The 24,293-nt window shown below is 37.0% G+C and overlaps 1 protein-coding gene and 1 non-coding gene across 4 annotated transcripts in view; one reads left to right on the top strand and one right to left on the bottom strand.

Moving 5' to 3' along the window:
• GABRB2 (gamma-aminobutyric acid type A receptor subunit beta2) overlaps window positions 1-24,293 on the bottom strand; it is a 272,105-nt gene that overhangs the window by 58,252 nt on the left and 189,560 nt on the right. The window lies entirely within an intron of this gene.
• LOC142442177 (small nucleolar RNA SNORA42/SNORA80 family) lies at window positions 5,056-5,190 on the top strand. The gene has a single exon (XR_012783407.1). It is a non-coding gene; the product is annotated as a small nucleolar RNA SNORA42/SNORA80 family (small nucleolar RNA).

The following is a 24,293-nucleotide window of genomic DNA, read 5'->3' on the forward strand; positions in this document are numbered from 1 at the left end:
TGACTATCATGAACATTTTACTAGTATGATCTAGCTTAAATTCAATTGCTTTGTCATGCTTTTCATCATATAAAGCTTTGATTTATATTAAATTCTAGGTTTTAAGAAAAATTACAGAAAAGAACGCCTTGCCACCATTAGTGTTCTTTAATCCTAATAAGTTAGTTGTTCCTGAGAATACTGTACATTTTTTAATGATTTTAGTTTTTTCTTCACAGTCATGCTAGCCCTTCAAACTTAATCTCAAATGTTATTTCATTGTGTATACATATCTTTCATAGGTTAGAAGCAAGAACAATGTCACTTTTCCTTATTGTTTAAAAGAATGAATAAAGCTAGTAACTTGTAAATCAAACTACACAGAAATGCATTATCAAATTCATTTGTGGTCTATAAATGTGAACAAAAGTTATTTATGAACCAAGAAGGTAATTGCTTTCCCAGAATGCCATTCTAATAAGTATTCTCCTGGGATTTTGAAACATTTCGAATAATATAAGGCTATGGATGACAGTGGGAGCCCAAAATGCTTTGGTGGTGCCAACTCGGAAATAAGCCTCTGGTGGACTCCCTCAGTGGAGGGATAGGAGGGAAGCGCTTACTAAATGCAGTGCATCGGAGAGTTGAGTACAGAAGGTCAAAGGCAGAAAGAAGCCTGACTGGAACAGTTAAACTTTGTCAGCAGATTCCCCCTCGGATGCATGCTGGACCTGATCTGGTTTCAAAAATGTTATGCATTTTTGGTTGTCTTGTATTGTTTGGTTTTTGATTGTACATATTAGGGGGTATCTCAGAAGTCTTATGCCACTGGGGTTCACCTGTTGTGGTAGCAGTAGATGTTTTTGGTATTTCAGTGGATGAAAACCAGGATGCATAACTGGGAGTCAGTAAGTGGAATAAGGGCTTTGGCGGGAAAGCAGGCACAGAAATGAGGCAGGGGGAAGGGGTGACGACATTGAGGGGTCCATATAGAAAAAGAAGGTTTGGACATTGACTGTGGTAGCAAATGTACAATTCTGCTGGACACAATTGAACTATGGAATGAATTAATATATGAATTAACCCTGATGAAAAAAATAGAATAATATAGTTTGTTCTACAATAACATTGACCATTTTTTGATTGAGTTAGTGTTAGTCAACATTAAATAACTGAGATGAATTAGGTGCTAGATCACAGGGTCACAATTTATTTAGCCTACTGCCCCCTTTTGAGGAAAATTAAAAACTAACAACACACACACCCCTGCCAATAAAAAACTCTTCTACCATAGTCCATAGGCAGGATAAGAGGAAGTAGGTAACTGCTTTTGCAGCCCCCCCCCCCATCTTTGTCCTGTTCTATTGCCCTCAGGGATGGTATTGTTCACTTTGGGAAAATACAGATCCTTAAAAAATATAACTTTACCTAAAAAGTTAAAGCTTTAAATGTAAGATCTGAACATCATTGAGTGGTGCTTAGCTGGAAAACAAAAGATAGGAAGTTTGAATGCATCCAGTGAAGGAAAAGGCCACTTTCATGGAGACTGCAGTCAAGAAAACCCTGCGGATCAGCTCTGTTTTGTAAGGTGCGAGTGTACGTTCAGTGCTGACCAAAGAAAAGAAAACAAGAGTCCAACAGGCATTGTGATTCAGCAAGTCAGGGATAAGGGTTGGCAAACAAAACAAGTGCAATTACGCTTGAGGTAAAATCCTGGACGAAGGTTCCCATGGCGGCAAGAAGCTGAAACCATCAAAGAGTATAGTTGTCCTTTGCAACACCTCGCTTATCAATGGTGAGCAGCTTTCATGGGGATTTCCTTACTGTGCCATTCATTGAGAACCACGCATTTCCTTTAGGTCAAAGCAAGCCTTATATAAAGAAAGGCGTCTTACACCAAAACAGTGAAGTACTTCAAAGAAGGATTTTGTCATTCTGTTATCGATGACTAATGAAAACATTGCAAACCAGTTATCTAACATAGGAAGAAGATGAAGATGATGATAGTAATTAAAATAACTCTAGTTATTTGTGAGTGTTGTCCTTCACTTTACTAGGAACTAACAGTTCAGTTTCATTATCTCATTTAATCCTTACAATGATCATTTTACAGATGAGCTGTTTTTGTATAAATTATGCAAAATGTTGAGCACCTAAGCTTAAATTTAGTTCTTTCTTCACTTAATTTCATTTCAAAGAGATTAAATAACTTGTTAATGATCATACTCTGGCAAGAGATTGAGTAAAGATTGGATGTCTTAACTATTTAACTTATGCCCCCAAAGATAGTATTTTTCTGCTGCACCCCACTCACTTTGTTAGAACCAAACTACTGGAATGTATGTCTTTATTCTCTCAAATGCATCTATTATTTTTCTTTCTTTGTGTTTATCTTCTTTTGATGAGCATTACAAATATTACAGCAGGAGTTCTTTGTATGAGAATAGATGTGACTATTTAAGCTATTTCAGTATGGTTGAATAGAAATTTTGCAATTGTTTTAAAAAACAGCAACATAAATTAGAAATTCTCTTCCTACCCTTTTACCTTTAAGGTTGTTTTTTTTGGTGTATAATAAGTACTTGGTAAATATTGCTGAACTAACAAAATAAGTATTTAATACACATGTGAATTTGGACCAATGATTGCTTATCCATCTTATCTACACTGTGACCATATCCATATGGTCATGTCTGTCTCTTGATCAATGCATTGTGTCTGTCCTTGATCCATGCATTAATGCATAGAAAAATAGAATAAGTATTTGTAGTAGGAATAAACACTCAATGATAATGAAATTATCATTCTAATTGAAAAGTTCTTCATTATATATTTCTTTCTATGCAAAGCAAGAATTGCGTTGGCAAGGTCTGCTTCACAGGTCCCTTTAATTTATTGAGGAGCAAGGATGTCACTTTGAGGACTAAGGTGTGCCTGACCCAAGTCACAGTAGTTTTAATCTCTTCAGATTCATTCATGGTAATGTTGGACAATGAATAAGGGAGACCTCAGACAGACTGATGTCTCTCTTTACCAACTTTTCTGTTGTCCATCCCTCTGGGAGGGGTTTATAGATAGATCATTGTGATCGGTTCTCCCTTTCTCCCCCCACCTTCCCTTTACTCTCCTGGTATGGCTACTCTCAATATTGGTCCTGAGGGGGTTATCTGTCCTGGATTCCCTGTGCTTCCAGCTCTTATTTGTACCCGCATACATGCTCTGGTCTAACCATATTTGTAACATAGAATAGGGCCAAGATAGAGGGGGGAGGAAGCATAAAAGAACATAAAATAATAAAAATTTACAAATTATCAAGTGTTCATGAGGGAGGGAGGGTGGGGAAGTGAAGGGGAAAATGATGGCAACAAATGTACAAATGTGCTTGACACAACGGATGGATGTATGGATTATGATAAGAGTTTTATGAGCCCCCAATAAAATGATAAAAATAAAAAAGTAAAATAAAGAGTAAAGATGAAAAAACAAACAAACTCAGTTCTAAGAATGAAATGCAACTCATAATAACTCTATACGTGAGGGTAAAACTGTCCCTATGGGTTTCCACGACGAAACTGTGCTTTGTTGTTATTCTCAGTTGACATCAAGTTGGTTTTGACGGATAATGACCCTGTGTGGATCACAGTGAAACACTGCCCACTTCTGAACAATCCTTACATTGTTCGTACGTTTGAACCCAGTGTTGTAACCACTGTGTCCATCCATCTGCTTGACGGCTTTCTTATTTTTCACTGCCCCTCTACTTTACCAACCACGATGCCCTTCTTCAGGGACTAGTCTCTTCTGATACTGTAATATATAATTTATAAATGCAGAAAATTTCATTTTCCCCCCATGAAATAGGTGCTGGTTTTGAACTGCTGGACATGTGGTTAGTAGTGCGGTGAATATCACTAACCCCCCAGGGAAAGATAAATCACTGGAAAGAACATCATTCTTGGTAAAACGGAATATCAGGGAAAAAGAAGACCATGAGAGATGGATGGGCAGAAATGATGAGGCTAGCCCAGGACAGGGCAGTGTTTTGTTCTGTTGTACCAATGGCCACTACAAGTTCAACTGTCTCAATGGCACCCCAGAGTGACAACCAAACTCAAACGGACTGCCATCAAGTTCATTTGGACTCAGGAGAAACAACAGCAGCATGTAATATTGGGGCAGTCTAGGCACCCTTTTTCTTCACTCTCCCATCTGTAAACTGGGATAATAAAAATGACTACTTCACATAAAAGAAGTGAATCATTACTTGTAAAATGCTTAGAAAATCACTTGACAGGTAAATGCTAACATTTGAGTGAACAGTTCTTAAAGTAAGAATAATTTAAAACCAAATGGAAAAACATATTTAGAAAAATAGCATATTGTTGCTATCTCGTGAACACACCAAGGATTGGCAGAAAGAGAAACTGAGTGGTTCAATGGCACGTAAAAGCACTCTTAAAAGCATGTGAAAATTGATCACAGAATACTTGAAGGTTATTTTCAGGTCTTAGATTGTGGACTATGACATAATGGGGCAGCATATTGTATATGCTTTTTGAGTATTACTGGTTTTAAAAACCCAATTTTCCTTCTTTCGTTTTAGGTTAACCAAGTATAGAATGTGGCAAACGGAAACTAAATGCATGCTCCTGCATCATTGATTTTTGAAGATGAAAGGCCAGTAATCCATGACAGAGCAAGGGTGTTCAAGTTCAAAAGCTGCTCACTACACTGTGGAGCTTTAGTTTAAACAGACCCAGTTTTGTTTCTTTTCTTTGACTCTTCTCTGGAGGAATATTCAGAATTCGCTCATTAAAAATAAAAGAAAACATATGCAAATATACATAACCAGACTTTCAGAGCTTACAAGTGAAAAATAATTAGATTTCTTTTCAAAGAACTCAGAAGGAGAAGAAACACTGAAGCTCTACAGTAACATACAGCATATTAAACTCAGTTTTATAGTTTATTCATGGGATTCCCCAAACTGAGCTGTGAAGTTATTTTTCATTGCTATCATTAAAAATATTACCTACATAATAAATTCAGATGTCCTATAAATGATACAAAGTATGTGCATGGGTTTGGATTTGTGGCAGGTCCGATCCCATGGGCCTCTAATAGTGGCCCATGCCAAAGCAAACTGCAACCCCCGAACCATTGCCTGGCTTTCCCCCATGGGCTTCAGGCACTGAAGCGGGTTGCACAGTGGAAAAAAAAGAGAACAACTCAAAGTAAATTCTTAATGCAGTTTATCTGGAAAAATCAAAATTATATTAAATGTTTTAAGCTTCTGACTAGGGAAGAAAGACATTAAATCAATAAAACTAGTGAATAAACATATATATGAATGACACATATGCTCTCTAAAATATTGGTAGAAATGCGTACTATGTAAGAGCTAGGGTGGATAAATGTCACTTTGAAAACATAATAAATTGTAAACACAGTAACTAGACTTATTCTAACATTATGATATTATATTATCTTGCATGACATTTAAAACAGGTCTTCCCTCTCTTTTTATTCAGTCTACATGTTTATTTTATTTACTGAGTAAATATTTCATGTTAGAAGGGACTGACTGGAAGAGTATAAACTTATAAGAGTCTATTAAGCCACAGGGGAGCAGTGAGAATATTTAGAGGAGTTGAATGATCAATTCTAGAGTTTTTTCTAATGAGAAAACAAATGACAAATATCGTTCTAATTACTTAGCTATCCTTGGATGTGCTTTAAGGACAGGAGTTCCAAAGTCGATGTCCTTGGAAAGTACTGTGTATTTTGTTCCCTCTAACAGACTCACGGAACATGTAATGCAGTCATAATTTGGGAATACTACCGTAAAGAGAACATTTTATTTTACTGATCCCTGGGATTTCTTAAAGGAGCCCTGTTGGTACAGTGGGTTACACGTTGGCTTGAGACCCGCAGAGAAAGCAGTTTGAAACCAACAGTGCTCCACAGGAAAAAGAGGTGGATTTCTGCTCCCTTAAAGAGTGCCAGCCTCAGAAACCCCACAGCGATAGTTCTATTGTGTCCTATAGCCTCACTAAGAGTCTGCATTGACTTGCTGGTTAAGCCTATCTGACCCGATTGTTATTATGATTATTTTAGGATATAAAAGGAGAAACCCACATCTGGTGTCGTCGCTTTGCAACATATTTCAGAGAAACACAGATCTCCAGAAAGCTAACTGGGTATTCAAGAAGGCCTACAGGCTCTCAAAACTATTTCCTGCTTTTCAATGAATCATTTTTTATTCTGTTTCATTTTGCCTTCTTCCCCCAATTTTTCCTGGAGTGAATGAAAAACTGAAACAAAACAAAACAGAAAATGCCTGCAATGACATAGAGATTAAATCGTCCTTTAATGGAACAAGGCAGACCAACCTTTCAGGGAAGCAGAGTGACGGACCGCTCAAAAGGAGGGTCGGCATCCGTTTCCCAACACCACTCAAGCTACCTTAATTGGAGTTCATCCTTCCACAATTAGAAGGGACTCAACTCCACCACTCAAGCTACATTAATTGGAGTTTATCCTTCCACAATTAGAAGAGACTCAACTCCACCACTCAAGCTACATTAATTGGAGTTTAACCTTCCACAATTAGAAGAGACTCAACTCCATACGGAGGTCTGTACGCTCTGCAAAGCTACTGAGCTGAGTACAGTCAGCTCCAGTTAAAGTCACAGGGTATTCTTAGGAAGAAGGGCGAATGCACACTAGCCAGGATTGGAAATGGTTCAAAGATACTCTGAACGAGGGTTCTGACTCCTTGAATTGTATATCTTCCTCTTCACCGTGTTCTTTGGTTAGCATGAATGCTCTGCTATCAGGTCATTTCTGAACCTCAGGGAGCTCAAGATAATCAGCCAGGGCTTGATTACCTGATGGTAACTTAGTAAGGGCACCAACGCGTAGCCCCGTCAGCATTTAGCCTACATAAAAGATAACCTATTTTTTTTGTGTGCAAGTACCTTTTTAAAATTCTAATCTTAGAAAAAAATACAAAATCTATCATGATAAAAAATAGATTTTTATGCTCTGAAGATCATTTTTGCATTTGGATGGCATACTCATTTACTGTCATTTTGTGGCAGCAGGGTGATATGATAGCTGTTTCTGAAAGTTTAAAATTATACTCTTGAGTTAGGGGATCTGATTAATAAATGATAATATAATGATATTCTCCAAAACAACCATAACAGCTACCACATACAAAACCCTTAGAAATGGAGGAAGTTGCTTGAGTGGTACAAAGAAATTGAAAGTTCCTGTCCACCTTGAGGTCCCTTGAAGACCATCCTCACCATTAATTTCCAAACACTCTGTTAGTGAAAACATTCTGGACGATAGTAATACTCTAAAATTCATGGACTTATCATGATTCTGAGTGAACGTGATGGTAACTTTTTATTTTAACATGTAACTTTTCATATGATCTTATCTATACAGGAGAACTAGTGTATAAAGTTACCAAAATTCTTTCTCTTTACAAAATCTCAAAGCTCCAGGAATTGATGGAACTCTAATTGAAATGATCCAGCAAGTTGAGGAAGCACTGAAAGCACTTACTTGTCTGTGCCAGGAAATTTGGATAGCTACTTGGCCAACTGATTGGAAGACATCCATATTTTTACCCATTCTGAAGAAAGGTGACCCAGCATAAAGATCAAATTATAGAGCAATACCATTGATATCTGCAGTAGTTAACATAATTGAATGTCAACCTCATAAATAGGGTGAAAGGGTAGAGTATAGCCTGTCAATCAGGTCACAGCCTGATGATACCTCCTTGAGGTCATGACCGCCTTATGAGGATTTTGGGAACTTTTTCTCTTCACCTGGAGGCAGGAAACACACTTTGTCTGTTTCATCTTCCTGTTGAAAAGCCATGTGGAGACCATCGTCAATCATGAGATACTTCTACCACCACTGGATACACAAGATTTTTCACCCACCAGACTGTGCACCAGCCTTAGAGGCCTTAAAACAGTGGTTTTCAACCTGTGGGTCATGGCCTCTCTGAGGGTCGAATGACCATTTCACAGGGGTCACTTGATTTATAACTGTAACAAAATTACAGTTATGAAATAGCAATGAAAATAATTTTATAGTTGTGGGGGGTCACCACAACATGAGGCACTGTATTACAGGGCGTGGCATTAGGAAGGCTGAGAACCACTACCTTCAAAGAAAGAGTACACCTCAGAGTTCTGAATTGAATGGTTGTGGTGCTGTTAGTTGCAAGAAGTTGCTTTCAATACATGACAAATCCCTGTGTGTCAGAGGAGAACTGGGATCCATAGGGCTTTCAGTAATTGATTTTTCAGGAGTAGATTACTGGACATGTCTTCTTAGCAACTTCTGGGAAGACTCAAATGTCCATCAGTTTTATAACAAGAAAAGCCTATTAACTCTGTGCACTGCCAATACATAATAAGATCAATAGAGGTTATTGTTGGAAATAGTCCTGGAGTCCATGGTGACTCATGGTGCTTCCTGTCTATGGAGTAGAACGGCCCTATCAGACTTTCAAAGGAGACTGCCGGGTCTAACGTTTGTGGTATATTTGGCTGGCTTCAAACCCTCAGAATTTGGCTAGTAATCAAACACTAGAAAAGTTCATGAGCCTGTTGAAAAGAGATACCACCGTGGATGGAAGAAAACCCCATTTTGTCAACTTTTAATACATATTGACCATCCTAAAGTGAATAAAAGTATTCTTTGAGTAGCCCCAATCCTCTGGTGATGACTTTTTTTCTGGCTGACAGCTTTTGGAACCTAACTCTATTGCAATCATCTCCAGAGGCACTTGATAGGTACCGCTCAAATGTAATAATGCTCCCTGGGGAAAAGTAGATAGAGTCACGCAGAAGGGTTTGTTAACTCAAGAGTGACAGGGGAAGATGTTTAAATTCACCAGGCCAATTGAATGACCACGGCGATATGCCCAGCTGTGCAGTGAAATGCCATCAACTGTAACTCTAACCATCTGTTTCCTAAGACGGGGGACCGAGGAAGAGGAGGCCTAGGTGACTGCTGTAAGAACTAGTCTGGGCCTTTCTCTTTTAGTGTGCTCTTTTGTGCATTTTCACCGTCTTAAAGAGTTTGCTGGGGACTGCTGTATTAAGGGAAAGCAGGAAGGATGCACTTGCAGAAAGCAGGAAGGATGCACTTGGAGTGTTAGCATGGGACTTGGCTAATGAGCCACATAGTCATAACTCCCAAAACTCCAGATATATGTGCTGGTATAATATTCCCTATTAAATATTTTATCATTAAATATATTTAATTTAAATTATCTGGTAAAATATATCTCATGTATTGAACTATGAGTTCTTATTTAAATAGAAAGCATACATTCTTAAAGTTTGTAGCTATGGAGCATAAGGGGTAAATAGCAATAACAGTTCATGTTTACCAAAATGAACCGTGATGCTGGATACTGATAGTACGCATGTTGCTCAAGCAAGCATATGTGCATGCGTAAACATGCATTCAATTGTCCCCCCCTTGGGATGTCATAAAAACTCAGTGAGCTTTTTATGAGCAAGGAACTTTTGGGAATGGTTAATAATTAACATTTTCAAAGGTCTCTGACAGGACAGATTTGATGCATTGAACACTGACAGAAATCATGATCAGCTGAGGGACACCATTAAGTATATCATTCATGAAGAAAACAGAGATCATTAAAATGAGAGGAAAGAAAGATCAAAACCGATGTTAGAAGAAACTTTGAAACTTGTTCTTATTCACAGAGAAGCTAAAACAAATGGAAGGAATGATCCAGTCAAGAATTGAAGAGAAAATTTCAAATGGGCATCTCAAGAAAACAAAGTAAAATACTATAAAGAAGACTGCAAAGACCTAGAATTGACATATCTTAAACTGAAAGATCTCAAGGAAAATCCAAGCCTAAATCCAAGCCTTGCCTTTTAAAAATGGAAGATACTATGGGAATATACAGAATGATTCAGGAAACATCACAATAAGATGGAAAGCTACACAGCATCATTGTACACAAAAGAACTAATTAACATTCCATCTTTTCAGGAGGTATCATATGAGCAAAGCCCAACTGTACTGAAGGCAGAAATTCTAGCACACTGAACACTTTATCCAAACTCTAGGCTCTAGGAATTGATGGAATACTAATTCAAATGTATCAACCAGCTGATGAAGCACTGGAAGCGCCCATTCATTATGCCAATTGACTAGAAGAGATCTATATTTGTACCCATTTCAAAGCAAGATTACTCAACAGAATTTGCCAATTATAGAACAGTATCACTGGTATCACATGCAAGTAAAATTGTTTTGAAGATCATTTATTAAAGATTAAAAATTAAAGATTAAAAAGAGGGAGCTGCTGGAGGTTCAGACAAGATTCAGAAGAGGTGATTGAACAAGAATATCATTGCTGACATTAGATAGATCTTGGCTGAAAGAAGACAATAGTAGAAAGATGTTGACTTATGTTTTATTATCTATGCCAAGGCATTTAATTGTGTGGATCATAACAAATGATATCTTTGAAGAGAATAAAAATTCCAGAATACTTCATTGTGATCCTCTGGAACTAGTATGTGGATCGAGAGGCAGTTGTGTGAATAGATCGAGTGGGGACTGCATGATTTTAAATCAGGAAAATAGTGCTTCATGATTTTATCTTTTGACCACACTTTTTCAAAGTATATCCTGGAAAGATAATTCGAAAATTTGAATTATAAGAATGAGGCATCAGGATTGGAGAAAGACTTTAAAAACCTGTCATATGCAGATGACACAACTTGACGTGCTGAAGTGAAGAAGACTTTAGGCACTTGCTCATGAAATCAAGGATTGTAGTCTTCAGCATGGCTGATAATTCAATGCAAAAAAACAAAACAAAACAAAACAAAATACAAGATCCTCATAACTGGACTAATAGGAAACATCATGAGAAATGGAGTTAAGTTTGAAGCAATAAAGGATTTAATCTTGCTTGGATCCGCATCAACACTCATATAAGCAGCAGTCAAGAGACCAAATGCTGCATTGCATTGGCACAGATATTACTTTGAGGACTAAGGTGTGCCTACCCAAGCCATGGTATTTTCAGTTTCCTTAAAGGCATGTGGAATTTGACCAATGAATAAGGAAAATTAATGTGCTTGAATTATGGTGCTGGTGAAGAATGTTGAAGGTACTGTAGACTACCAAAAGAATAAACAATATGTCTTGGAAGAAGTACTGCCAGAATGCTCCTTAGAGACAAGGATAAGGAGACTTTCTCTCATGTACTTTGGACATGTTGTCAGAAGAGTCTAGTTATTGGAGAAGGACATGCCACTTGGGATAGAAGATCCTCCATATGATTGACTATCACTGAGTCTACAACAATGGGTTCAGACATAAGAACAATTGTGAGGATGGCTCCAAAATGAGCACTATTTCATTCTGTTGCACACAGTGTCATTTTGAGTAGAAATACCTGGATGCCAAATTATATAAAACTTATCCAGTTGAAAATGTGGAACCCATCATCCTTCCACCAATGGTTATTAATATCCAAGGGTTTTGCTCTTTGCCTAACCTAAAGGTAATTAAGTCAGTGATTGCAAACCAAGAACAGCCAAAAATGCATTGCCAAGGACTCAACACTGACTCATAGTGACCCCCTGTGTGTTTCCAAGACTGTAACCATTTATGGGAGTAGAAACCCTAGTCTTGCTCCTACAGAGCTGCTAGTGGTTTGAACAGCTGACCATGCAGATTGTAGTACAACCACCAGGCATTCTGAACCAATAAATAGCAAAAGTTAACTCATAGTGTTGAAGATGACAACATATTTAGGTTATTTTTGCAAGATGTTTCAATCTTGAGTTTCAGCGCTACTATTTGTACTTCGAATACTTTCAACTTAGCTTGTCAAAGGCAAGTTGCCTGAATATCTAAAAATAATTAAGGAAACATCATTGACTTGGCAGCAGGCACGTCCAGTCAATATTGTTTATTTGTGCTAACCTTAGAAATCCAAATCATCTTTTAAACTTGTTATTTTCTATCTTTTATATAGAAAACATGTATATTCTTCAGTGTACAACATCAAATCAAAATAGATACAACAATTTAATAAAGCAAAACACTAACAATAAAACCCCCCCCAAAGTTCTAAATGTTATATCCTTTGTTTCCAATGACTGTGCAAATACAGGTAATAGTACAATTTTCTGCCTGGAACAAAATTCAATTGATTTTCAAATTCAATGAGTGGTATTCTCCAAACCACATTATCTTTATAGAACTATGGCTTTAGAGTACAAATGATTTCTATGATGAGAAATAAAATAAAGGAGTAATATTACCAGCCCAGAAAATTGATATTTAAAATAGAAGTCATGGGACTTAACAAGTACTTCACAGCTCAGTAGTATCCTTCAAATTTTAGTGGACCAACAAGACACCGCAGAGATTTTTAAAAATATGCCTATTCCTGGGTCCTGCCTCCAGAGATTTTAATTTGTAAGACTGAAAGTGTACTCAGAAAACAACATATCTTAATAGATATAACAGTTGATTCCGATACAGGGACGACACTTCCATGTAGGGAGAGAAATTCTGATGTAACATTTGCCAAACTCCTCTAAAATTTACAGGATTTCCAACGGCACATACACATGGAGAAGACAAAATAAACTAGGATTCTATAATTTTATGAATTATATTCAAGAAATTGAAACTCTCCTCTATCTTCAGGCACATATATCTACAAATTTAACACTTTCACATATCTGAAATAAAATTCTAGGAAGTTCTCTTTGTTACATCTTCAAAATCTCTCTATTTATCCTTACCTCCAACTACTAATACTTTATTTTAAAACTGTATTATTTCATGCCTGGACAATTGATAGAGCTCCCTAACTAGTTTCCTCACTTCTACTTCTAGTCCCCTGCAATCTGTACTACACTTACCAGGCAGTGAACTGTTAAAGCATAATTCTGACATTTCCATGTGTGATAGGTAGGTCTAGTGTTTCAACCTGGTCAGTGAACACATGTGGGATTAATTGAAGGGATAAATGGCTCGGGGAGCTACGCCTTTCTTGTCTCTTGCTCTTTGATGAACAGACCAGTGAGGCTGCCTAAGATGGTATTCTGACTCAATTTGCAAGCTACACTACCTGTGGGACAACTAACCTGTAGACTGAGTCACTGTAGTTTGAGGTTCCTTCAAAACCTGCTTCGCCACGCTACTGGAGTACATATGGCTTGAGCTGGGGACTGTCAGACCCTGTCATCTGGCTGACTGTTGGTGACCCACCTTGCTGTTTGCTGCCTGTGGCCAGAATGCCCTAATTGCTCTACAGAGAACTCAGCTCTCTGCTTCTTTGACTTGCACCCAGAGGCCCTCAAGACTTTAAGGACTGCTAGTACATTAGTTTTCTCACGGAAGTTGTCTCACAAATGCACTGAGCCATCTGTACTGCTCTATAGAATAACTCACTGTTTATTTCTTATGTTCTATCTATCTTTCTAAATATGTATGAAATCATAAGTGTCCTGATTTTATTTCTCTAGAGAACCCTGTGTAACATACCATGTTTCTCAATGTTTCCTATCTTACTTTAAACACAGTCCCCCCTTAACCAATCCTCCTTAGATGAGATACAAAGCCTAATATTATCTCACTGTGGACCTACCTATCATTTATAATTTATCGTTTACTATATTTCCAAAACTAATTAAGTCAAAATACAAATTCTGGTATTTTTGTTAACCCAGGAAAGTCATTCTTGTCCCATACATAGCACATGTCTGTACAGTTTCTTCATGGAGATGTTCATATGAACATTTATTTTTTCTCACTTAGTTTTGTTTCAATTGCCTCCCCATGAAATTGTATCATTCCATTTTATGGTTTCTCCTACCCTGGCCATTCCTAATGGTCACTTTTTAGAATATTGCCTAATCAAATTTTCTTCAAAATTGACAATAGAGACACTAGAAATGCTTATTCAATTTATCATCTCATCCACTAGAATACAAGGGGTACCCTGCAAAAAAAAGAGATTTTTCCCCAAAGCTATACATTAATTGTATTTTTTACAAAAACAACTTTATTTTAAATGTGTTGATTATTATTTCAGTTTTCAACCATAACTTGCTGTCAACCTCAAGTCTCTTCAAGTTTATCCAATAAGTACCATTGTATATGGTTTTAACAAACAGCAGAGAGTATGAGGAAAATTAAATTTATAACAGACTTTAAAGCCAAGTACATTTTAAAAATTGGATCACATCAAGGTAAAAAAGTGAATGATTTTTTTCTGTGTATTTTCAAATTTTCTGAATTTTAGCAAATAAAAGCTAACTTGAAATAGTATTTTAGAGTTCATACTTAAAAACCACCAGAACAATTTAATGACTTTAAAAAATAATAACATGATCTACAGAACCCTATCAAATGTTAATCTGGTCCCTGCCTGCCTTCTCAATTTATGGTAAAAATAATGAACCACAATGATATAGTGAACAAGGTTAGGGCTGTGTGCCCTCCTGGAGCCCACCTCAGGGGAATGGCTCCTCTGTGCAGTCTCTGCTGAAGACTACACTGGCTAGCGATCCAGCCCCAGCTGACCACGCTAGGGGAGGCATCTTCTGTTGCTTGTATCAATCAAATACCCTCCATAAGTACTCAAGAAGACTGAGCTAAGTCAACTTAGAAAGAGAAGAGGTAATAGGAACACAGACACCTGGGTATGAGAATGTGGAGGAAGTAAATATGTAGCAACAGAATCATGGAACATAGATGCGGTAAACAAAGCTGCTTGGGGCTCCTAAAAATTCTGAGACATAGACAGAAGTGTGCCCTGGTTCCCAAAGCTATGCTCCAAGTTCTGAAATAATCTGTTTCTGCAATGTCTCTGAAAATGCTTAGTGTGCTATTTTCCCCAAATAAACACTCACTGGGTGCCTACTATCCAATAGATATTGCTCTAGGCACTGATGGTCAATAGTTCATCAAAGTAGATGAAATGCATCTTCCCTTGTGAGGAAGCCTTTCTAGGACAGGCAGACAGAAAACCCAGCAGGGCTAGTAAAAAGGGAATAGTGCATTGGTAAATAATCAGCACTGGTAGAACCCTTGGTCTATGCACTTCATGTACCAAACCAACCAAACCAACCCAAACTCACTGACTGCCCTTGATTCATAAGGACCTGTAGGAAAAAAACACATAGTTAATCAAGGAAGAGGTGTGAGTAATACAATGCTGGCCGTAATTCAGTGGAGCTTCCCAATTAAAATAGATTAGGAAGAACGACATGGTTGTTTGCACCTGAAAATCAGCCAATGAAAGTCACATACATCACATCTTTACATCTGAAACCGGTCCTGGCTATGGCCTGGCAAAGAACCAGGCAGTGTTTCTTTCTGCTGTACATGAGCTCATCATGGACCAGCAGGAACATCAACACCAGTGACAACTACGCTGACTAATGAGGAGAAGATTTTATAAAACGGTTTGTTTGTTGTGCCAAAAATGGAGGAATGCCTGGACCAGGCAGGAATAATATTGCTATCCAGCAACATTAAAGGCTTATTTTAAGTTTGTGGTCATGAATTTAAAATGAGGCCGGTCAGAACCTTTTACTTAATCTAGTTTAAGTGAATTTATAAATAAATAAATAGTACCCAAATATCCTTGATCAGGATATACAATTATACAGAAAAAAAACTTGCTTCCTGGAAAAGATGTGAGTGGCAAATTTTATCTTGATATGTTAGGGTTAAAAAAACTAGGGAAGCATTATTTGCAACTGTCATTTTTGCATTGGAAAGAAAAAAATAAACAAATTACTTTCACAGTATCACATCTAAGCAAGATTAAACCATTGTTGAGGATTCATGGGTTAAAAATGCAAATATTTGATATGTTGTCCATTATTTTACCCTCATTATTAGACTGACCTGCTAATATAAAGGATAGTTTTAGGAATCCATGTATAAAATCATTAAAAAAATGTTTTATAAAACTCATTGTTTGTCTCATTGTTTTAAATAGCATTATAGCTATACAAAGATTTATGTCAATACTACTGTATAATGAAGAAAGTGTCATCTGGATTAGTGAAATACTGATTCGAATTTGCTACTTGCATCTACATATACCATATACATCCATGTATATGTGTATGGGTGCATATATACCTACAGAGGCACATCATTCATTTTACCTAAATTCTTTGAATTTTTTTGTGAGTCCCTTCTTTGCTAAGAAGGAGAAATTCATTGCCAAGGGAGTAGCACACATTTCCAGCAGGCCCTTTTTCCCCCAGGGTCCTCAGCACACTTCCTCGTGAGATGCAACTCTCCTGTACAAAACGTTAGCTGTTACGCTGTTTGGTGCTGCCCTGTTGACTTTGATGGCAACCCCACCTACCACAGAAGCAACTGCTGCCTACCCGGCACAGCGTCTGCTAGACAGCCCATGTTTGCTTTTCTTGAATTTGTCTAAAAATCATTTTTATTGTGACTCATACAACTCATCAGGATCCATAAATCTTAATAGAAATTATTGTGCTCAGATGAAGAAGTAGATCTATGCAGGCGTAGATACAGTCATCATTTAGTAAGTCTCAGAGGAAAGACTGCATCCAAGTTGGTATATCTCCAAAGTGATTTCTTATTCACTATGCTTTGAGATTTCCTTAGTTCACTAACTTTTTCAAGCATGACTTTGCAGCAGATCTTAGGTAGCAATGTAATACATTAATAACTATTTTGTTATTATATATTTGTCACAAAATGGAAATTGGGAAATGTCCTTTCTGTTGTCTCTGGATCCTCGATACTTTGCCCACGTCTTCCTTTTCAGGAAGAGGGTTATGGTTGAGCGGGTCTTTTGTACCTGGTAGATACTACGTCGCTCAAGCGTCAAAAGGTCTAACATTAATATATCTTAAATCATTCAGAATGAGTTCTCTAAAGTCAGCTAAGTTGGCACTTTTTTGTGTCAGAGAGTTCTTTGTTCTGCCCAATTCCCCAGACAGTCAATGCTATAAAAAGTAACCTAGATTGGAAAGAATACAATAAACTATTTCAAAAGGAAATAATAGTCATAGAAAGGGAATCTCTTTCAAAACGGCATCTAAAATGGAAACTATGGCGGACACAGTTAGCTCCAAGGCCAAGTGTTGCTGATGAAGCAGTGACCAAAGACTCCCTATTATCCTCCCATCATCTAAAGATTTCTTTTCCCCCTACTCTTAGCTATAAAATAGCAAAGGATTGTTCTCCTCATTCGGTTACTTGAATCTCATTCAAATAAATGTTCGCAAAGGAATATAAATTTAGAACCAATCATCTGACATTATCTGAGCAAAAGCAGCAAGATCTAATTTAACCAAGAAAATTTTCTATCCAAAAGCTTATCGTGTGAGAACTCTGACTAACAATCACTGTGACCGTGCTTGCTTAGTACACGGTGGCTGCTCAGTTAGTGCACAACTGAAGAAATGATGTATGTATGAATGAATGAATGAATAATGCTCCATTTTAAATAGAAAATTTAGGATAGTGTTACTAGGATAAATAAGTGGTCATTAGATACTATCATTTTGGTAACAATTACCAAAAACCTCTCTAAAGAAAGGCCCACTCCTTTAGAAATTTAGCTATTGCTATAAAAAACATTACACCCATGGGAAAAAAAAGGAGACTGTATTTTGCATATTTTAAATGCTCTGGATAAGAGATTTCAGGATATCGTGACATCTATGACTCATATTAAATTCTACCTTTGAATTATTTATATCACAATTCAGTACTTCATAAGCGATTTCATATTGTAAACATGTGAAACATATATGGTTCTCATGGTGGCTACATTAGTAGAATTGTCAAAATAATATTTTTACAAGACTGTTCAGTTTCTACTACTGATTAAACCTATAGTTTTTGACAAGTCATAAGCTTTCTCAGTTAATATTTCCTCTTAAATAAATTGGATATATAATACTTGTACTCATTCATGCATATACTATAAATATAGCAAATACTAAATGAGGAAATATCTAAGAAGGTCATTTTAAAAATGACACATTGATATCAAAATACCTGGCACACAGTACGTTAAATTAGTGGGTTTTAATGAACTCAGAGAAAGCTCTTTGCCACTTAATCTCAATCACTATTGCTTTTGCTAGTTCAATTGTTTTGTATTTCTCAAAAATCACTTGCATACTCTTAAATACACCAGATTATGTACCTACCCCGTCTCAATATATTTATGCTATGCTTTTGTTTACAAAGCCACAAGATTATTTACCTACATCTGTAAAGTCAGTTCTAAATCTTATATCATAACTAGTGTCTAAAAATCATCTCCACACATGGCCAGCTAAACTATCTCAATGCAAAAATGGCCATTTCACCTTTCCACTGAAAACATGTTTTCAATTAGTTCTAATTCACTTATTGAACCAATTTGAAATAGTTCTACAAGTCCAAAGTGAGTACCGATTTCTCAGAAACTGCCCTTGATTCAATTCTGACTCGTTGTTAATTCAGACTTATATGGAAGAGTCGAACCAGCCCGGCGGGTGTCTTAACTGTAACTGTTTGCAGAAGCAAATAGCCTCATCTTTACCTGTAGGGCTCTTGTGTCTGGATTAATAGGTGAAGAACTTAACTTTGATGAATAGGTGATGAAAATGGTCTTGAACAGCAAGATATAAGGCAGTGTGGGACAAAGATTTATGCAGAAACGATTGAAAGACTCTGGAAGACAGAAGGATCTAAATGCTTCAAGGTCAGCAGTTTTCCTTTCTTGGTCCAAAGACATAGGTTTTCAGACATGACTCATTGATAACATTTTAACATGGAAGGATTTCTAAGTTCTGTTTTTATATGAGTTACATTGCATGGCAATAGCTCCCTGGAGTTAAGTGGAGATTGTCTACTAAAGGTGTTGCATACACTCTCTGTTCAGGTTTACTGAAGATTCATAATAAATACTTTTCCCTGTCTTGTGTCATGACATGATGGCTTATAAGGAACACGCTGCCACAGTGGGGTTTGCACTGGGCTCCTAGAGGAATGGTTTGGCACTCAGAACTCAGCAATTGCTTTGTGGTAAAAAGATGAGGCAATGTAGTTCTATAAGGATTCACAGCCTCAGAAACTGAGTGGATCCAGTTCTAGCCTGTGTTGTGCGGTCACTATGAGTAGGATAGGAGACAAGATTTAAGTTGCCAAGTATTTCTTTTTATTCAGACCCATAGTCAACATGCATGGAAGCAGCACTCAAGAAATTAAGTGAGATTATGCTGCAGAAGGCCTCTTTAAAATATTGAAGATATAGCGCACTGAGGACTTAAGTGTTGCTGACCCAACTTGTACTACTTTCAATCACTTCATATGCCTATGAAAGTTGGAAAGTGAATTAGAAAACAGATGAAGAATTGACACATGTTGAATTATGGTGTTGACAAAAAAATAGGAGTAACCTGAACTGCCAGAAGTGCAAACTCATCTGTCTTGGCAAAAGTCAGCCAAAATGCACCTTGGAATTAAAAATGGCAAGAGACATTTTGAGGGAAGAATTCATACACTATCCTAGATATTAGGTGAAAGGAGCATGAATTAATTTTGTAAATTGCATCTTTCTAAATTAGTGTATGTGAGACTGTAGTTTATTTGGACACTATGTGAGAATTGAGATTTCACCTTTAGAAAAGTTCTTCCAAATATACTGTTCTGCCAAGCAATATCTATTTTTAAGAATTATTTATAAGAAGCCAGTGATCATGAAATCATAAATTTGGACGAGTAAGCAATGCCCATCAGCCTGGCTGGGCTGCAGGTCCATATTTGGTTACTTATACCAAGGTATTTCCTCTTTTTAGGTTTCTTTAAATTTTATTATTAGATTAACTTGCTTTAGAAAATGTGAAAAAATCCCGTTTCTCTGTGCGGCTATTAACAGATGAGAATGCCCAAATCTATGCTGGGAAAAAGATTTCCTGTAAGGGAACTGGCAGCTCCAGCTGAGACACCGTTGAATTGTCCTCAATTAAGTAGTCAAAGAGCAATTTTTTTCTAAAATATTTTTAAATGTCAGTTCTTTTTTTAGACTTTCAATAAGTATAGATTCATGTACATACAGAGGATACTTCTCATACATATGACTGAATAGCCTCCTTTCTCTTATAAAAATATTCCTTTATATTACATTTAACAAAAGCTTTCCTTTAAAGGGAGATGAGCAAATGATTTAGGTTACAAAAATAATATTCATTAAAAATCTAATTTATCCTGAGAGTATTCAAATCTAACTCAATTTAACTGTATGAAGACAAAAGAAAACATGGGGATAAAAAGAATATGTATAAAGAGAGAGAGAGAGAGAGAGAGAGAGAGAGAGAGAGAGAGAGAGAGAAAGAGAGAGAGAGAGAGAGAGATGGTGAGAAGAGAAGATAGGAAGAGAGAGAAGAGAAGGGGAGGGAGGTGGTTAAGGGACAGAGAGGGAGGGGGAAGCGCTGGTTAGAGAGAGCTGTGTAGAAGTCAGAGAGAGAGTGGAAACTGCAGTCTTTCTTACAAGTAATTAAGTCTATGAAGATGGCATTACAAATTGGACCACTGACATCCCATTCTTGCTGTGAGGTGGGCAAGGGTGTGTTCTTTCTGTGCTTGCGAATGGATGAACCAAGGTGTACATAGAATGTCTTCCACAAGTGTGTTATGGCTTCCAATAGCTAGAATCCAACAATGGAGCATATATATTTTGTTGACCCAAAACTTTTGATACAATATCATTCAGTATATTTTTACATTCTTTGTATTTCTACTTGAATTTAATATTAAATGTTATCTTTCTCATAGTGGATTTAAGTAGGTTACGAATAATGCCAATTTGGATTTTATTTATTTACTTATTTTTGTAGTAAACAACTATTTCTGTTTTCCAGGTTTCTATTCAACATAATGAAGGCCAACAATTTCAGTAAGTTGCTACTTTCAAAAAGTTTTATCTGCCACCTAAGGGATGACCAAAGCTCGATTTGTAAGGTTAATTGTGATAAAAGAACAAAAGCTAAGATCTAGTTCAGCAGTGCGTGGTATTGCAATGTGTCATCTTAAAAAAGATCTATTCTTTTCAAAAATGAACAGGAACAAATAAAATAATTACATATAGGGAAACAACTGGTAGGGTTACCACAGTGGAGAAGTATAGTGAGTTAGAAATAGTGTCCTTAGGTCTTTTGTTTAATTAACACCCAAACAAACAAATAAACAAATAGCACCCCCCCACACACATAAACATGCACATACACAAAACAGAAACTACTCATTGGGCAGTTGATTTTGGCACACAGTAAGCCTGCATATGAAAGTGGAACTGTTCCATAAGGTTTCCCATGTTGTAAATCTTGACTGAAGCAGACCACATCTTCTGCAGATGGTGGATTCAAACCACACACCTTTTGGGTAACAGCCAAGTACTTAACCACAGCATTTTTCATTCACAGTGCTGAACATTGGAATTTAGCTCTGGTTTTGAGGTATCTGGCTTGTATAGAAATAGAGTTGAAAATCATTTCAGGAGAACTCCTTGGTTTGGCAGAGTTCTCTGGAAAGAGGAATGTGAGCAGGTCTACCATCTCCATTTGTCAGAATGTGCCAGGAACTTTGGCCGCCAAACTCTGTAAATCTTTTTTCTTTGCCTGGAGGAATTTATGCACTACAACATCTCTTTGATTGTAAATCATCCATGAAAATTTCTATCTTTTCTTCTCCTCAAGCATTCAATTAGGCATTTTGGCAAGACCAAGTACACAGTGTCTTCCAGGAAGGGAATTAAATCTTCTACTTGTAAATAAAGTAACAATTTAGCAGTCCATGCACTAAACATATCTTCTGAGATAACATGAAACTGAAGCTCATGGCTTCAGCCATGTTTTTTACTTAGTGGAAAATCTAACATGGTATATAGTACATATGAGTCCTTTAAAAATGTTCCCTTGAAACCCAGGTAGGTCGAGAGCTCTGGATGCAAACAAGAAACAATGCAGCTCTGGGGAAAGGCAGCATTAATATTTCTATGGACTTCCTCGAGTGAAAGACAGGATGCTTCTAGTTATTGGTAGGGAAAAGCATTTTTAAAACATACGTAGCAGTATGTTGGTACGATTTAAGAGTTCTGAGGTTAGCATTCCTCCTTTTTGTCTCACTTCTTCTTCCTATTAGCATTGACAGCTGGTCAACATTGGGACCAAGGGAATGTTAAAACATATTTTTAAAACATGTTTTTACTTTCAAGCCCCCCTGACAAACTCTAAAATATAAATGAGTGAATATTATTATGTGCCATGATCTGGTCATAAATTCTCTCATATATGCTTTTTTGGAATGAGCTCAATGTTAAAGGGCAAGGTATTAGTAATGACTTATTAAAATGTATGTATATGTATATTTGTGTATGCAAACGTGTATGTATAAATAATTCAAGAAATTTACATATATGTGCACACGAATGTATATGTAGTCTGGATTGACTAGAGAAACAAATTCATAGACACTCATATGTCTAAAGAAAGAGCTTTATATAAAAGAGCAATTGTATATTGAGCAAACATCCCAGCCCAGTCTAGATCAAGCCCATAAGTCCAATATTAGCCTATATGTATGATACTAGTCCAAAAATTCCTCTTTAAACTCACACAGCATATGCAATGATGTTGAATGCAGAAAGATCACAGGCCAGTGGACATAAGGATATTTTCGATCCAGTGGTGGTGTCTCCTCCAACTCCCAGAGTATCTCAACAGCAGGAAAGATGAGACAGAAAGAGTGCTCCACCTCCAAGGAGAAAGAAGTAGTCCCCAGAATCCTCAGGAGAAGGCCATGTCCACACAGAAGCATGACTGGCTATGACATGATTGACAGACTGGACTCTACCCCTTCACACAAGGTGACAGAAGATACACACACACACACACACGTGTACATGTGTAGCGGTAACTTCAAAAAGTTTGTGAAAAAATATAAAAGCACTTTCTTATATATAATTTATTTCCTATGAGTCCTTGGTTGGTAGAATGAGTAATATACTAGACTACTAACCAATATTTGGTCAAGGAAACCAAAATAAGCCACCAAATTTACTAACAAAAGGTCAATGATAACTCATAGTAACCCCTTGTGGGTTTTCTGGGTTTATAACTGTGTACAGGAGTAGAAAAAAACAGATTTTCTTCTAAAGGTAACAACCTTGAAAAATCTTTTTGCAGAAGTTCTATTTTGCATACATGGGATTGCCATGATGCAATAATGCCAGTCAACAAGTATAGTGACATTTATGGAATGAATGATTATCTTGTAATGTTTACATAACTACACCTCTCTATCTATACCTTTTGCTGTTCTTAGGTTACATTGGATTTAACGTGAGTCATAGTGACCCGGTGTACATCAGAGTTAAAGAGTGCAGGATCCTTTGCCATCCTCACAGTCAATGCAATATTTCCTAGAGTCCATGGTAGCAGCTATTGCGTTAGTCCATCTTGTTTTCTTTTTCCCTGACCTTCTTGGCCCAGTATGATGCCCCTTCCAAAGAATAGTCTCTTCTGAAGTAGCCCTGGGGATGTGGTGAATTAAGTGTTGGGCTGCTAGCCACCACTCCAGTCAACAGCTTGAAACCACCTGCCACTTTTCAAGAGAAAGATGATTTCTGTCACTATCTATAGGCTCAGAAACCCATATGGGTAATTCTGCTCTGCCCTATGAGTTAGAGTGGACTTGATGACAGGAGGTTTTAGACATATATCTATCTCTTTATCTGTTTAAACCCATTTTTTGAGTTGATACATAGTTCTAACCGATCAAGCGAAATTGTACAATTGCTACCCAAATCAGTTTCAAAACATTATTTTCCTTATTGAACTCCTTGAAATTAGCTCCCTATTTTCACCCCACCACTGTACCCCAGAATCTATTTTTATACCTGATGTCCCTTTGGGCTCAATAATCCTAGGTATCATATATTGAAAACCAGAAAAAGTATATAACTTAAATTCAAGAGGGTGACCCAAATGACATAGCACATATGAGACAAACCCAAATATGCACAAACCAAAACAAAAAATACTAAAAATGTTGAAAACCAGATTAGCGCTAATATACTTCAGAAGCAAAATCAACTGACAAGGTTTTGACCATTCAAGTAAGTCAATGGCTAAAGAATAAGGACTGCTTCTAGCATAAGAACTTTTATAGTCCATTTTTCAAGAAACTATATTAGGTAGCCACTTTCTTCCCAT

The sequence above is a fragment of the Tenrec ecaudatus genome, chromosome 2, assembly GCF_050624435.1.
Source record: "Tenrec ecaudatus isolate mTenEca1 chromosome 2, mTenEca1.hap1, whole genome shotgun sequence".
Lineage (NCBI taxonomy): Eukaryota > Metazoa > Chordata > Mammalia > Afrosoricida > Tenrecidae > Tenrec > Tenrec ecaudatus.